This window comes from Puma concolor, chromosome B4 (assembly GCF_028749965.1).
Source record: "Puma concolor isolate L17-30 chromosome B4, mPumCon1.1.hap2, whole genome shotgun sequence".
NCBI classification, from domain to species: Eukaryota; Metazoa; Chordata; class Mammalia; order Carnivora; family Felidae; genus Puma; species Puma concolor.
In genome coordinates, this window is record NC_141673.1 from 53,443,777 (window position 1) to 53,458,624 (window position 14,848).

General features: G+C 37.7%; 1 pseudogene; it reads left to right on the plus strand.

Moving 5' to 3' along the window:
- The first annotated feature begins 12,912 nt into the window (after positions 1 to 12,912).
- LOC112863485 (glyceraldehyde-3-phosphate dehydrogenase pseudogene) lies at positions 12,913 to 13,904 on the plus strand (annotated as a pseudogene).
- The last annotated feature ends 944 nt before the right edge of the window (positions 13,905 to 14,848 follow it).

Genomic DNA, 14,848 nt, shown 5'->3' on the forward strand with positions numbered 1-14,848 from the left:
GGGGGCGCCTGGGTGGCTCAGTCGGTTGAGCGTCGGACTTCGGCTCAGGTCATGATCTCACAGGTCAGTGATTTCGAGCCCCACGTCCGGCTCTGTGCTGACAGCTCGGAGCCTGGAGCCTGCTTCAGATTCTGTGTCTCCCTCTCTCTCTGACCCTCCCCCGTTCATGCTCTGTCTCTGTCTCAAAAATAAACATTAAAAAAAAATTAAAAAAATAAACTAAGAATTATGAAATTGATATTCTACTTCTTAGATATATACATTTTTATAATGTTTAGCTATAAAATTCAATAGAGCAGAGATAAGGGGCAAAAAAGCAATTCTTGCCTGGAGTTCTTTTAATTATAAGCTCTAATTTATGACTCCTACCCTTTCAATGAGTTTCTCTAGTCTCTAATGGAATGGAGTGCCATTAAATCAGTCTAAGTGCTATTAGTTCTTTGTGATGATTTCAAATATAAATGCCTAGATTTACTGCCTTTTGGGAAAATCCTTTGCATAGGTATTCAGTTTTTAAATAGGTCAGGAGAGCTAGGAGACACAATGGTCTTGAACTCTTGAACTAAGGATTTTCTCTGCTATGTGGATCATATAAGAGGGGTTGCCACATTCTTTCTCTTATGCTACCTTCTAGGTATCTTCTCATACCTTAAGGACTCAAGAAAGGTGCATGCCATACAGAATTAAGCTTTGGAGTAACTAGAGAAGGCACATTTAATTAGAGGCCAGGGTATCACACTTGTCCAGTATGAGCCCAGAACTTTGTGTATATCATCCTATCAACTCTCTCAACAACCAGGTGACAGAGATACAGTATGCCAGATTCAGAAAGATTACCTAGCTTTCCCAAAATGATGTGGGTGATTAGTGGTGGAACTTGAACCAGAACTCAAGACAGGTTCAAAGCTCTTAGAGATCTGTGCTATATCATTGTTCTCATTCTACACTTGGTTGTACGCAAATTGTTTCACTTCCTGTCCATCTTTTTTCTCCATTTTTGAAGAGTTATTTGGGTGCCATCATGAATGGAAATTAATTGTAATGAAAATGAAAAGTTCAAAATCTTTATAACTGGCCAGAGGTCTTTTTAATGTACTCTGGGTAGATATTCAGAACATAATGCTATTAATTTATTGAAGCTAATAATTTAAATTGGATGCATTGTTGATATATACATCTATCAGGGATATATCTAGTAATATAATCCATAGTAGTTGTAATAGACTAAATTACTGGTTTCAATCCTTCACTTTTCTCTGTATCCACATCTTGTCATGGCCCCTTAATGGGTGCAATATATATCCCTACCCTTTGGCTTTGAGTTTGACCATATGACTTGCTTTGGCCAAGGGAATGGGGAAGAAATTACAGTATGCCAATTCTACTAGGACTTAAGGGGCTTCCCATGTTTCTGATTCTCCTCTTGTACTTTAGCCATTGCCATGAGAAAAAAAGTCCCAACTAACCCACTGGTTCAAGAAGGATGAGAGACATGTGTAGCCCAGCAAACCTCTGTGGCCTTACAGACCAGCAGTGAGAAATAGTAGTCATTGCAGTCTGAAGCAGGGCCTCGTAGGCATGCCCAGCCTGAATCAAGCGAATCCCAGCCAATCTTCAGATCTGTGATCATAAATGCTTGCTGTTATATGCCACTGAGAATTTGGGATCGTTTTATGCAACATGATTGTAGCAACAGTAGACTGATGTGGTAATTTTTAGTTTAGAAAATATGGTGGCCAAAGATCACTGGTCATAATACAGTACCTGAAATATATTCTGAGTGTTTCATTGTTAAGCCATTTCACCTCAATCATGTTATCTTGTCACGAATACCTTGTCAAATTGACCGAAAGATGTGTTAATCATTTTCAGAATTTAGTAGTCTTGTGAAGAGCAGGTGGGTTTACATATTTATCTAATTTGTCTTAGTAAAATTGATGCGATAGATATTTATGTCAAATACAGAGGTTTTCTGTAGCGCAAATCCATTAATTTGGGTTATTAATCTACGCTCATAAAACCAAGTTTCATCTGAGAAAAACGCTATGTCTAAAATTCCTAATTGGTTTTATAAATCTCTGAAATCAGCATGAAGTTTATATCTGAACTCCTCTAGGCCTCATTTAAAAGATTCTGAAGCAAGTATTTCTCACAACAAACACACACTGCTACTTTAGGAAGGGTTACTACTATGATTTCTCCCAAAAGGAGCAAAGTGTTTTATTCAGAGCAACCAAGCCACTAATATCCTCACTTCTCCATTTTGTTGCCACTTAGAATTGTAATAGTTGCATAGATATTAAAGTGAAACATATCAGGTAATGTAGAGGAGTTTATTCATGGATTATCCCAAACAACTTAAGTTCCTTATATAACAATGCAGGCTGAGCTGAATTTTGTATGTCAGGAAGAATGGTTCAAATAAGTTAGACATCTTGGATCTTTCTACTTGTTTCGATTGGTTAAAGTTTCTGTAGTCTTTTTTGCAATACGTAATTAAATGAGTTGATTTATACATCTCCATAAGAAAACGCACATCAGATTATGCTTTGATACAAATGTTAACAATCTTCAGGAGCAAACCCAGGTTTTTGTACTTTGGTAGATGCACCATGAGCAACACCCTTTGGAAAATCCCTATATGGTGCCTACAAAGTAGGTGCTTACTAAATGTTAGTATTTTCTCATTGCACATTTTCTCCTGCTTTTGGGAAATGAATCACACAGTTTTCTTTGGTTTGGGATTGTGTGAGGTAACAGTCATTTATTAAATTATAACTAAAATTCATTTTTTGTTCATAGCATCTGTAGGAAATTGAGGCTGAAAATTTTGCTTTATTTTTCTGGTGTGGCTTTGTTTTCACTTTACACTGCTTTTTTTTTTTTTTTTAAATTTATTTTTGAGAGAGAGAGAGAGAGAAAGAGAGTCAGCACAGAGCCTGATGCAGGGCTTGAACCCATGAACCGTGAGTTGGATGCTTAACCAACTGAACTACCCTGGTGCCCCACTTTACACTGCTTTGTGAGAATTTTCTCCTGCTTTTGGAGAATGGAATCTCGTATTTTTCTTTGGTGGAGTGTTGTTTGAAGTAACTGTCTTTGAAATTCTCATTAAAGTTCATTTTTGCTTCATAGCACCCATGTGAAATTGAGGCTTAAAATTGTGCTTTATTTCATAAAAATCTTATGGTCTCTTCTGAGATGATTTTGTTTTAATTTTGTACTTCTGATACTTGTGGCATGGGGCTGAGTTCACAGATGCGCTGAAAACATGCAAATATAAAAATCTAAAATAAACTAGATAACCACATATAAAATTAAAAAGCATGTATGAATATATTTATCCTTTAAAATTCCATTTTAGTTTTTTTTTACTCAAATTATAAAATAGAATGTTAAGTCTCCATTGATGTAATAGAGGAAGTCATGGTTTTAGGATACCTCAGTGTGATATTTCCTCATTAAAAACACAGCCCACAATTTTAAAAACTGGAGTGAGGACGACAGAAATTAAGTTAACAAATATATTTTAAATGTGGACAGTAAAATTGGGGCTGAATTTTGTGGCTTACCATGTGATTGAGTAATCCGCTAAAATTATTCCTTCTTTTACAAAGATTATTATTTATGTTTATTTATTTTGAGAGAGAGAGAGAGAGAGAGCAAGTTGGGGAAGGGGCAGAGAGAGAGGGAGAGACAGAATCCCAAGCCAGCTCCGGGCTGTTAGCACAGAGGCTGAAGTGGGGCTCAAACTCACAAACCGTGAGATCATGACCTGAGCTGAAATCAAGAGTCAGAAGCTTAACTGACTGAGCCACCCAGGCGCCCCTAAAGATTGTATTTGTAAGTAATATCTACACTCAGTGTGGGGCTTGAACTTACAACTCCAAGATCAAGAGTCACATATTCCACCAAATGAGCCAGTCAGGCACCATAAGATAAAATTATTCTATGTGACAATCCAACGTGTACCTAAAATGACATGTGGTCTACGGCAGCTGAATGTTGCTGGAAAAAAACTACAAAACTGCACATCCTTTGAACTTTATGGTCACTAATCTCAAATGGGTCAAAAACGCTAACATCCCTCCAATATATTTACTTTTGTATTCTCACACCATTGTTTTACATTTTCTCCTCTCTCCTCCAATCTCTCGCATGTTTTCCTCTCTGTCTCAGCTGATGAATTCATCTCATGCTTCACTGAGGAAGAAATAATCAGATGATAAATTACATCATCTTTCCGACGAGAAGTACATGAATCTACCTCATCTGTAGCGACTTCTCTCCTTTTACAGTAAAAAATTGATGCCCCTTGATCCATTTGTCTATATCATTCATTTCTGATCTTTAGTATTTTCTTCCTTCAACGTTGTTTTTTAGCTTCTTGAGATCAAAGTGTTTATCACTGATTACACACATTTCTTCTTTTCTAATACATGCATTTAAAAGTAGAAATTTCTTCTAAATTGCTGCTTTAGCTGTGTCTCACAAATTTTGATGTGCTATATTTTTATCTTTTAGTTCGAAATATTGTCTAATTTTCATTGTGATGTTTAATTTGATTCATGGGTTACTTAGAATGTGTTAGTTTAAAATACGTGGCGATTTTCTAGTTCTCTTTTTGCTATTAATTTCTAGTTTAATTTATTTGTGATCAGAGAACATACTGTGCATGATTTTAGTCCTTCGAAATTTATTGAGAATGCTTTCTGTCTCATAATATAGGCTATTTTTGTTAATGTCTCATGTTCACTTGAAAATAATGTGTATTCGGAAGTTGTTGGATATGATGGCATAGAACTGTCAGTTAGGTCCACATGGTAAATAGTAGTTGTTCAATTTTTAATATCCTTTCTGACTTTTTGTTGACTTTTTCTATAATTACAGAATAACATATTAAAATCCCCAACTGTAATTGTAGATTTACTTATTTCTCCTTTTGGTTCTGTCAATTTTTGCTTCATATATTTTCATTCATATTTTTACAAAAAAATTCATATTTTACACAGAGGATTTGTATGTCTTTCTGGTTAATTAGACCAGTTATGTATATGAATTGCCCCTCTTCAGCTCTGACAAAATTCTTTAATTTCATGTCTCATTTGATTGATGTTAGTATTTTCACATCAGCCTTTTTATAGTTAGTGTCTGGATGAGTAGTTTTTCCTAATCTTTTACTTTCATCTCTTTGAGTCTTTATGTTTAAAATATGCCTCTTAAAATGGCAAATACTTGGGTCTTGAAACAAAATCCCATCTGATGATACCTCTTTTAATGACAATATTTAATCTATATAGATTTTATGCAATTACTGATATGGGCTTAAGGTAACTAATTTGCTATTTGTTTATATTTGCTCTTTTATTCATTTTTTTCTTCCTTCTTTTGAAATAATCAACATTTTTTTTTCACTCATTCCACTTCGATTTCTCCATTACTTTTTCAGCTGTAGCTCTTTGCATTACTTTTTTCTTTAAGTGATCATTCTAAAGCTGTACTGCCCAATATGGGTAGCCACTAGGAACATGGGTTCATTTAGATTTAAATTTGCAATAACAAAATTAAATAAATGTAAAAATTCAGTTTCTGTTTATGGGCAGTTACATGGGGATCATAACTTCCTGCGATAGAATATATGAGAACAGATACCGGGGGCAAGGAAAATCTTGGTACTCACAGGAGTTTGGTGTCAGTTCCTACAAAACTGGAAGGAGGTAAAATATATCCTCACCTTCTCCAGACGCCCTTTCTGTTCTTCCTCTCCTGGTTTTCTGTGTGGATTCTTCTGTATGTCACAAAGGGTGAATCTCTTCAGGGTTTGGTCCTGTGCCTCTTTCTCCTCTCACTTTCCATTCCTGGAGCGCTCTTATCTACCCCCACAGGAAGACTGTACACCATGTCTAGCCAGAGACTGTTGGCCCAGGGTTTACTGTCCATTGGACAGTCACCTGAATGGCCCACTATCAATACATTCCCAAATAAAAGCATCGCTTTCGGTGTGTTTCTTCTCCTGTATTCCACATCTTGGAAGGGGGGAATCACCTTTTCTTGATCTCGCTCCAATATTCAACAATTCACTAAGTCTTACAAATTATTTCTGAAATGTAGCTTAAATGTGCTCTAGCATGTCCAGTGCTCAACATCTCTTATCGGACTATGAAATAACCTCCTAAATAAATGGCCTTTGAGGCTCTAGGAACTTTCTCCCAAAATTAATTAATTAATTAATTATGTTTGTTTATTTTTGGGAGAGAGCATGAGCAGGGGAGGGACAGAGAGAGAGAAGGCGACAGAGGATCTGAAGCGAGCTCTGTGCTGACAGCAGAGATCTGGACGCAGGGCTCGAACTCGCAAATTAAGATATCACCTGAGTCCAAGTCAGATGCTTAACTAACTGAGCCACGCAGATGCCCCCCCAAAATGCGTTTTTAAAATATAGTTCCTCTAGAGTTTAGTTTTAGAAGTCAAATATAATCATGTTGTTTTTCTCTGGAAACAAATAAAAACAAATAACCAGAAAACTTGTTTCCTTGTTTCTCATTTTCTCTAGAATACCAGCACTACTGTCATTACTCATTACTTCAATTTTCGCCACTAGTTTTCCTTTGCCTACTTAACATACTGTAATTAGCACTATTGGCTATTGCAACTAATGCTATTATTTCTAACTAACATTTATTGAACATGCATTATGTACTAGGCAATAAGCACTTTACATACTACTGGTTAAATACATTGATTTAGGATTAGACAGTTCTATGTTTAATCATACGGTAGCTTCTTACTAGAAAATCGTGTAATATCAGTATCCTCAATGGCAAAATATGGATAATCACAATATCTAACATACTATAGTATTCCTTGATAATTGAATGAGATAACCTATGCAAAGCAAGATAGCTGTATGTAGTAGTCAATAAATAGCAGCTATAGTTACAATATTCCCTCTCATTTCTAGCTCAATCCTGAGTCTTATCCTCACTTGACAAGTGAAGAAATTAGGGGTCAGAGATAATAAGTTCAGAGATGGTAAGTCCAAGTTCACACAGCTAAGGAGTCCAGCTAGAATACACAATCGCACTCTTTTTAGTGTCTCTGCATGCTGTATCCCTTAGTGTGCATAAAACATTAAAAACAACAACAACAACAAAAAACTGGCTGTACCTGACCTCCCAGGATCACCTTCTTACCTTTTCCTCTAACCCTCTTTCCTTGACCTCATGAACCAATCCTTGTCTCTCCTCACAGCAGACCCTCATTATCCCTGAGTATGTAAAGACTTTGCTCCTAGGTTCCTTTGCCCCTGGCTGTTCTCCCAGCTCCAGCTTTGCCCATCCCTTGAGGCTCAATGCAGTGTTCATGTCTTTTGCCAAATTCTAGTATCTCCCTGCTCTCTGCTGCTTCTCTATCTCCTCCTACCACACCTCTTTAACTTATGTTAGTGTAAGATCATTACACTAGTGTAATGTTAGTGTAAGATCATTTATTTGTTTATCTTTCCAGTACACTAAGATCTCCCAGGCTACGGATTAGAGTTTATTAATTTTTAAAACCCTAGGACCTGGCAAATGGTTCAACTTACTATGTGTTTCTTGAAGGAAAGAATAAATGAGTTAATGAAAAAATGAATGTAGGGTAAGCCCTGACAGTTGGGTTTTCTTTCTTTCTTTCTTTTTTCTTTTCTTTTTTTGGTGATGCAGATGCCTGATTTCAGTTGAGGCATCCACTTGGAAGAGGTATCTACTTCAAAGATGGCTATCTTGAATAAACATACCGCCAGCCACACATAGTCAAGAGCCAGGTTCCCCAACCCTACCCCTAAATTTCAGGCTCCTTTGTTTTAGACCTTGGTTAGTTTCCATAACTGACCATTTGTGCCTCTTGTTTTTTCTCTTCTTGCACCTTAAATTCCAAGTCATACGTTTTAAATTCACGAGAAATGTGCCTGTGAAAGCCACCTTTACCCAATAAAAGCAGAACCCCAGTTCTGCACACACTCCCTCGTGGAGGCGTGCTTCTCTCTTTCCGAGACCTTGCCTTGTGGCCCTAGATGTGCTGTATAATTCCCAAGACTTGTAAGCAATGAAACCTGTCCTTTCAAAGCTTCTTGATTGCTGAGGGCCTCTTGCAATCCTAACAAGTACCACAAGGGCCGTCCAGCTACAACACTGGTTATCGATGGGCTAAGACTGGCACAAAACAATGAATTATTGAAAAACGTATTTAAAGGCATTTGAAGTTGCAAGAAGAAATGAGAGTTGGGAATAGAAGTATTTCATCTCTCCCTTATGTTTCCTATGTGATGTCTTCCACTGGGCTAGGTTTTCAGTGAGCTTCCTGGGACCATCAGCACATTCGGACAGCACCAGTGTTGTGGGTGGGTGACACAGGACTATTTTGGCCTTTGTTTCTAAGTGATTACTTGGACGACTCAGGAAGTTGGGATAACCCTCCTGGGTTGACTTTACTGTGCATTTTATTACATTTTCCAGCTGACTGCATTAGTTGCTGGGAAGCCAATTGTAAAAGGAAGAACTTACCTGGGTTGAGTGTCCCACATGCCCTTCAAGTAATTAGGGTCTAAAACCCTCCAGGATGTTTTTTTGTTTTGTTTTGCCTAGTCAGGCACTGAAGTGTTTTCCAGCCTGGCTAAGAGAAGCATGCAAAAGAGGATCTTGGGCCATGGGACCCAGGACAATTTTAAGCAATGAAAAAAGAAAAATGTGTCCAAGGAAAAGCTATAAAACCATCATCATGAAAATAGGACAGGAGACATCAGACCATACCACTGAAGACAACTCAGTATTATGAGACCAAAATGCATAAGGACAAACCACACGAAGGAAATTCAAGAGGAATTAAAATAAACAACACGAATATTAAAGAAACCGAATTTCCAGAAGAGGCAAAACATGAGTAATTTAACAGAAATGGTCTTGTGCAAATGAGCTTGTACCCCAGCACTGTGGTACATAAAAAGAAATCCAGAAATGTTATTACCCGCCCCCTCTTTACTGCTACTCTCTTACAGTAATTACTAGACAAAGCAAAAAAGAAGGGACTGACATTTAAAAATCCCTACTCTGTAGCAAGCAGTTTCCATAACAATATTTCATTGTACCTTCCCAACAGTTTATGAGATATAAATTATTATTGTCATTGCTGAGGGTGGTCAAATGTGTCTAAGGTCACCTGGTGCAGTAGGACAGCCAGGATTAAAACCCAAACATGACTTCAAATTTTATCCATTGATCTCACCATGGTGCTTTCCAGAATAACCTCAGTATAGGACCATCTCTCCTATGACTTGGTGCCACTAAATTAAATCCAAAGACAGTGACAGGGCTGTTCCTATGTAGTAATGTGGTTACACTGGCAGTTATAGAACATCTTTTCTTTTTTCTTAAATTTTTTTTTTGTTTAAATTGAGAAAAGTATCGTGAGCACTGTAACAACGCTCACGTATCACAGAACTAGCAACTATGAACTATCGTTTTTGATGCAGATCGTTTTTCCCACCAACAGTACAGATCAAGTTGAAGTCTTTTTGTTCCTTTCCCACTCTCCCACTCCCTCATCCAGCTCCATTTATAGAAAAACACTAAGTTTGGTGAGTTACAGATGGCCAGCTGTTTGCTAAAAGCCCTGTTCTCCTTTTCATAGTTCAGAGTTGTCACTGGGAAATCACCGTCTGGCCAGTGACCCCATGTCTTCTATTAAGCTGTGGCCCCATGACTGTTTCTCACCAACGGAATGGTTGAAAGCACTGCCTGCCAAGCTTTGAAGAAGCAGATGTGTTCCCTCTATCTATTTTCTCCTTTGTTGGCTGTATGCAGAGGACAAGGTCGGAGAAGATGCTAGAGTTTAATTTCTTTTCTTGTTTTTTTGATGTTACAGTTGAAAGACTGAAGGAATCTGAATCCCTGAGTCACTTCATGAAGGAGTGAAATGTGGTGGTGAGGAAAATTTACACTGTTATATGAGCAAGAAATAAATTATTAGCTTAAGCGACTGCAATTTTATAATTATTTTGTTATAATTAATCATTTGAATCAATTACCTAATTAATGACTTAGTAATTTCGTATTTCATTTTTGTAGATATATTGCTCTAATTAACTACTTTAATTCATTCTATTTTATACCTATATTGCCTTAATTACTTTAATCCAATATTTAGTCTTCTGTAGGTATATTACCCTAATTACTTTAGCTATTCCAAGTATTTTTCTAATTAACTTTCTAACTAATTACCTTAATAGTACAGTTTTTATTTTTTGTAGTTACTTATTAATAAGATAGTTTTTAGGGACACCTGGCTGGTTCAGTTGCTACAGCATGCAACTCCTGATCTTGGGGTTGTAAGTTCGAGCTCTGTGTTGGGTATAGAGATTACATAAAAATAAAATCTTGAAAAAAAACATAGTTCCTATTTGTGTCATTTAAAAGTAACTATATATGAAAAATATAATGTTAACATTGATCTGTGAATCCTTTTTCCACAGGGGAGAAGGTTTTTGGAATTTTTCCATGTTGATATAGGAATGTATTTAAAATATTATATGTACTCTATTATATATTATATATATCTAACTAAAAATATAGATCACTTTTCTTAACTGCTATATAAAATTGTTTTATGACTATAAGTCATACTATATATTCACTTCTAATGACCATTTAGGTTTCTTTCTCTTTTTCCCTTCTATTTTGCTAGTATACACAATGCTGCAATGAATATCTTTCTTCATTTTCCTTGAGCAGAAATGGGAGAACCACTCGAGGATATGCTTTTCCTTAGAATTGCATTGTAATGTTTTATGAGATATTGCCAATTGCTCTACAGCAATGGTTGTTCCAATTCTATTTCTACAGCAACATAAAGTGTTCCTGTTTCTCTGCCTCCTTGCCACAATGTCAACATTCTTGACAATTTGACAATGAGAAACGATATCTTGTTCGAATTTTTATTTTACAAATAGCTGAGCATTTTGTCAGGCTATTCAGGTTTCTTCTTATGATTATCACCCATCCACATCTATTGTCCATTTTCTGTGGCATTTCTTTTTCTAATAGATTTTTGAAGGGTTTAAAAAATAATCTGTATATAAATTTGGTTATCTCTGTCTTTCGTGTCTCTTACTTTCCACTTTGATTATGTGTCTTTGTTGAACTTACATTTTTTTTGATGTAAAATTGATCAAATATGTGTTTTGTCATTTTTGTTTTTGTGTAAGACAATCTTCCTTACCACCAGTATTACAAATTTATGTCTATATTTCCCTCCAATGTTTGAAATCTATATTTCACAGATATTATTTTATCTGGAGTTTATTAAAACAGAGATATAATTTTATTTTTTCCATGTAGAAAATCAACATTCCAAATATCATATATTGAACAGTCTACTTTTCATCTCTGATTTATAATACTATCCTTACCACTTTCTAGCTGGGTGATTTAGGCAAGTTACTTAATGTATCCATAAAATGGAAATAATAATAATAATAACATTAATAATACCCTCCTCAAGAGTTATTGTGAGCAATGAATTAGGTATCTATCATTTGGAGCAGTACCTGGTATATGGTTAGTGCTGTGTATGTATTAGCCATTACTGTTTTATGTCATATCAACAACCCTATTCTTTGGAAGTAAACATTTATCTAAAAGTCTTCAGATAAAAAGCATACAATTTTATGGTCAGTACATAATTTTAGTACATACCATTAGTCCAACTAAGGGCTGGTCCCTTCAAGAGCCAGCCACTTTAAACTTGCCCTACTCATTTGAGATAAAGGAACCACATTTTGACATGGATGATGTACATAAACTACATAACCATCTGTTGTATACAGAAACACTGTAAATATAACTGTTTTGAAGAAATAACAATTGACTAAGTATTCTTTAGCATGAATGAAAATGACAGTGAATGTAATTGCCAAAATGCCCACACTTTCAATTTCAGTAGTGCTAAGAGGTGCCAGCAATTACTTCTGAATCTGACACAGTGAAGAAAATTACAGATGGGACGAGGGAACATAAAGCTTATGACGATATATGGACCATGAGCAATGGAGAAAGTAACAGACGCTAATAAACAGAAAGGAAAGTTAAGATGAAAGTTAAAGAATATAAAACTGGAAGTAGCCAAGGCCCAGAGGTAAATTGCTGTATCTCAGACATTGTAAGAGAAGAGGGAAGATTTGAACCCAGGTCTCTCTGACATCAAAATCTGAGCTCTAACTACTAGATCCCTCTTCTTTATGGAATATAAAAAATACATAAGATGAGGTGTCAGGAGTTTGATTAGAATTCTGCCTGTGTCACTAATAAACCTGTGACCTTGCCTTATTTCTTTTTCACTAAATTTGGAAGAATAATAGCCCCCTTCTATGGTTGCTGGGAGAATTGAGATAATGTTGGTGATGCCTCTGACAAATGCAGGTGCCTAATCAATGTACTCCCATCTTGAGAAATTATGTAGTTTGTATGATTAGGAACTAAATTACACCATCCTCAGCTTCTTTGCTGTACAAATTATTTCTACAGAAAAATTAGACTTATTTACCTCTGTACTTTTATTAAGAATAAAAATTTGCAGCAAAATGAAGGGTAACTTTGTGATTTGGAGACAGAAACAGTGGCCTTATTCTGAGCACATGTAAGTGCACACACATGCATATGTTCCCACACACGTATCTGGTGTCCTAGATCTTGCCCCTCCAACGCAGTCCTAAGGTTCTGTCTCCTTATTAAAACTTTTTCCCAGATTTAAAAACTGCCAATCCCAGGATGATTCAAACTTTAGCAAGTATCAAAGATTCTAGAACGGGTTCTCTGTTCCTCCCTGTTTGTCACATAGTAGCATCTTCTGGTGCAGTGGCAGCTGCATCTCGGAGACGTGATGGTCAGAGTCAGAGTAAATGGATCTGGCCATATTGGATGCCTGGTCACCAGGGCTGCTTTTAACTCTGGGAACGTAGATATTGTCGCCATCAGTGACCGCTTCATTGACCTCAGCTATATGGTCTACATGTTCCAGTATGATTCAACCCATGGCAAATTCAACAGCACAGTCAAGGCTGACGATTTTCCACTGTCTTCAATGGAAAAACCATCTTCACTTTCCAAGAGCAAGATCCTGCCAACATCAAATGGGGTGATGCTGGTGCAGAGTATGCTATGGAGTCCACTGGAGTCTTTACCACTATGGAGAAGGCTGGTGTTCACCGGAAGGGTGAGGCCAAGAGGGTCATCATCTCTGCCCTTTCTGCTGATGCCCCCATGTTTGTGATGGGCATGAACCACGAGAGGTATGACAACTCCCTCAAGATTGTAAGCAACTTTTCCTGTACCATCCACTGCTTGGCCCCTCTGGCCAAGGTCATCCATGACAACTTTGGCATTGTGGAGGGACTCATGACCATAGTCTATGCTATCACTGCCACCCAGAAGACCATGGGTGGGCCCTCTGGGAAGCTGTGGTGTGATGGCCAAGAGGCTGCCCACCACATCATCTCTGCTTCTACTGCCCTCACCAAGGCTATAGGCAAGGTCATCCCTGAGCTGAATGGGAAGCTCACTGTCATGGCCTTCCATGTCCCCACCCACAATGTGTTGGTCATGGATCTGACCTGCTACCTGGAGGAAGCTGCCAAATACAGTAACATCAAGAAGGTGGTGAGAGCAGGCATGGGAAGATCCCCTCAAGGGCATCCTGGGCTACAGTGAGGACCAGGTTGTGTCCTGTGACTTTAACACTCTTCCACCTTTGATGCTGGGGCTGGCATTGCTGTCAGTGACCACTTTGTTTAGCTCATTTCCTGGTACGGCAATGAATTTGGCTACAGCAAATGGGTGGTGGACCTTACCGTCAACACGACCTCCAAGGAATAAAAGCTGCCTGGACCACCAGCCCCAGCCATAGCAAGAGGAAGAGAGAGGCCCTCAGCTACTGGGGAATTCTTGCCCCAACTCATCCCCCAATATACTGAGAGTCTTTGATCTTTACATAGTTTCCATCCCAGACCTCCTGAAGAAGGGGAGGGGCTTAGGGAGCCCTCTTGTCACATACAAGCAAAAAAAAAAAAAAAAAAAAAGCCAACACACCAAAGATTCTAGAATGAAAAGAAAATTTCATGACATTATGATATAGTGTTTTGTTTATGGCATAAATTAACTATAGGTACTAGCAAACAGGCGAGGAAAATATTTGAGAGGAAGAGAAGGCTCTCCCCTCAAAACTTTGAAAGTATGATTCTTAAACTCGTTTTCAGGCAAGAGTGAACTTGGAGTGACGGATGTGACTTAGGTCACAGGGAGCCTCAACAATACCCCAAGATGCGGGGTGAGCCCAGAAACAGAACTTGGAGTATAAAGCCAGGAATATAGTCTTAATATCGTATTAATGTGAGGTTGCTGGGCAGGGAGACAGAGCCCATGTGTGAGGAGAGGGACAGAAATTGAACACAGAGGGTAAGAACAAGAGGGTTCATGATGGAAGGGAAGAGGTAAAACAGGGAATATATCCTGAGTCTCGAGTGAGTTTCTGGAGAGTCCACAGAGTGAACATGAGGCGTGACAGTTCCTTAAGGCACCTACCACCACGGAGTCAGGTGCCTTCTGCACATGTTACTATAAAATGGGATGAAAACCCAATGTTAGAGAACACAGAGCACATCATTTCACTATAAAGAACTTGTAAAATGGGATAGCCGAATGTCTGCAAACTGTCCCTAGAACAGAAAACCCATTCTGAAATAAATGCAATTGTCCGACAACGATGATGAGATATTTATGGACGCTGAAGTTAAAAAAAATCCACAGCCTGTTTTGCTGTC